We start from the raw sequence: 2,473 nt of genomic DNA on the forward strand, positions 1-2,473 counted from the left end.
GAAAAAAAAAAAAAAAGCATTAATTTGTTACGAATAGCTAAAGCGGTCATATTTAAATGAGAAAAAATAAAAGGAAAAATAAGAAAAAAAAAATTTTTTTTTTCAATTTCAATTAAATATAATTTTCATTTCTTTTAAGATTTTATCATTTAAACCTTTTTTTTTCCTTTTTTTGCTCATTATTACTCCTTTTTTTTCCTTCATTTTTTGATTTAATTAAAAATAAATTTTTAATTTTTCTAATTCTAATTTAACTCGAAATAATTATATGGTTTAATTACTACAGGAAATATTAAATTAGCCTTGAACACAACAATTCATTTCTCATTAAAGGCGGCTTTGGATATCTGTAAATAGTAGACCTCCAAAAAAAAAAAAAGTAATCCCTCTAATGATAGTAAACTAAGTGGGATATATATATTTATATGGTAAGATGAGAGATGGTTTTGATCTCTTCTGTTGTTAATAATCATAGACTACCTATAGGTAATATGTGACAACAAAGCGTATATCAACAAAAGGTCTCACGTGGATTTACTAGTTGGAAAAAAAAAAAAGGAGCCGGATGGTTATTACTGCATTATTTGTCCTTCAACATGCTACTGTCATCCACTGAATAACTATACAATGAAATGGATGGATGGATGAATTCTGATGGTAAATTAGGATGATACATTGGGATAGTCATTAAATCTGTACCGCTAAAAAAAATGACACTGATAAGCTTATTATTAGCAATTTTTTTTTTTTAAATAAAGAAAAATGTGAAAAGATTAGAAGTATCAATTTTATGATAATTATAGCAATAGAAAAAGTGTTGAAATTCAAATAAAAAAAAAACTTTGAAAAGTTAATTTTGATCAAATTTATAAAGTGTCATATTGTCGCAGTAATTTTTTCTTTTTTTTTCCCCCCCCCCCCTCTATTCCTTCTCCCAAAGGTATGTTATTTTATTGTCAAATTTAATTATCAAATAGTAAAAAAAAAAAGAAAAAAAAAAGGTGTAAAGCATTGTAAATATACGTAAAATTGGTACAGCTGGCCTAGAAAGATAAAGCATTATATAGTAAAACTGAAAGCATAAGCAACTACAGATAGCACCTGGCCATTTATAATGTCCAGTGGTATAAACGAAAAGCCGCAAAAGACGTCATCCTGAAAAACAAGAAATCCTCCTCTCATCTAAATCAAAAATCCAATCGGACACCTGCGCTAATTATAACATCCATAGTCTTTACATTATATTGTCATAGCGCGGAAATGGTATGCAAAGAAAAGCAAAGATAGAAAAGGAAGAGCAGCTGATTTAATATCATTTGATAGTTTTATTTACATCCTTATCCAATGACAAATTATAATTAATGAATTACTGGTAACAAGGTGACAAATGACATACAGTTAGTTTCAATATGAAAAAATTTTTTACTCCATTTTATAAATTTAGCACAAAAATAGAAATTAATTACATTAAAGAGAAGTGTGATAATACGTGAATGATATGAATGATATGTGGGTGATATGTGAGTAATATATGAGTGATAAGTGAATGATAAGTGAATAATATGTCAGTGATAAATGTGTGATTTTATGATTGCAGAATTTTCGAGTGAACAGAAAATTGTAGTTTGGCATTGCAAAGAAGAAATGTTAAAAATTGATAAGTGACCATTGCATGTGTTGGCGGAAAAATCACGAAATCAATTAATTAATACAATATTTATTAAATTGTTATGTAAGGGATTAGAAATAATGGAATAATGAAATACTTATTATTAAAGTAATATTTCTGTTTAATCGATCATTTAATACCATGCAATTTTTTCCATCTAATTTTATGTAATTCTCGAAATTTCTGATTTAAATCTAATTTCTTTTTGATAATTCATTCAAGTAATGTGTCAATAGTAAATTGACAAATTTTATATAACCTTTTTTCTTTTTACATATGTAACGAAAATAAGTAATAAGAAATTAAAAAGTTATTTTTTCAAGATTGAAGATTCAATCAAAATTATCCTATGATAAGTGATTATTTTATGATAACGATAAGTAATGCATACATTGCTTATCAACGGATAATTGCGCCTAATCGATGGATATCATATATGAGTTATTTGTAATTCTTTGAATAAATATCAATCGTATAGATCAGAAATTGCTACTGTTACTATTATTATTACTACTACTGCTACTGCAATTCATCTAGCGCATATTTCTTGGCTTTAATTCATCTGGCACATATTTCTTGGCTTTGATGCAATTCTTTGGCTCATATTTCTCGGCTTTAATTCATCTGGCGCATATTTCTTAGTTTTAATTCATCTGGCGCATATTTCTTAGTTTTAATTCATCTAGCACATACTTCTTGCCTTTGATGCAATTCTTTGGCGCATATTTCTTGGCTTTAATTCATCTGCCACGTATTTCTTCCATTTAATTCATCTGGCACATATTTTTGGCTTTAATTCATCTG

Source organism: Loa loa (genome assembly GCF_000183805.2).
Source record: "Loa loa unplaced genomic scaffold supercont3.100, whole genome shotgun sequence".
NCBI lineage: Eukaryota > Metazoa > Nematoda > Chromadorea > Rhabditida > Onchocercidae > Loa > Loa loa.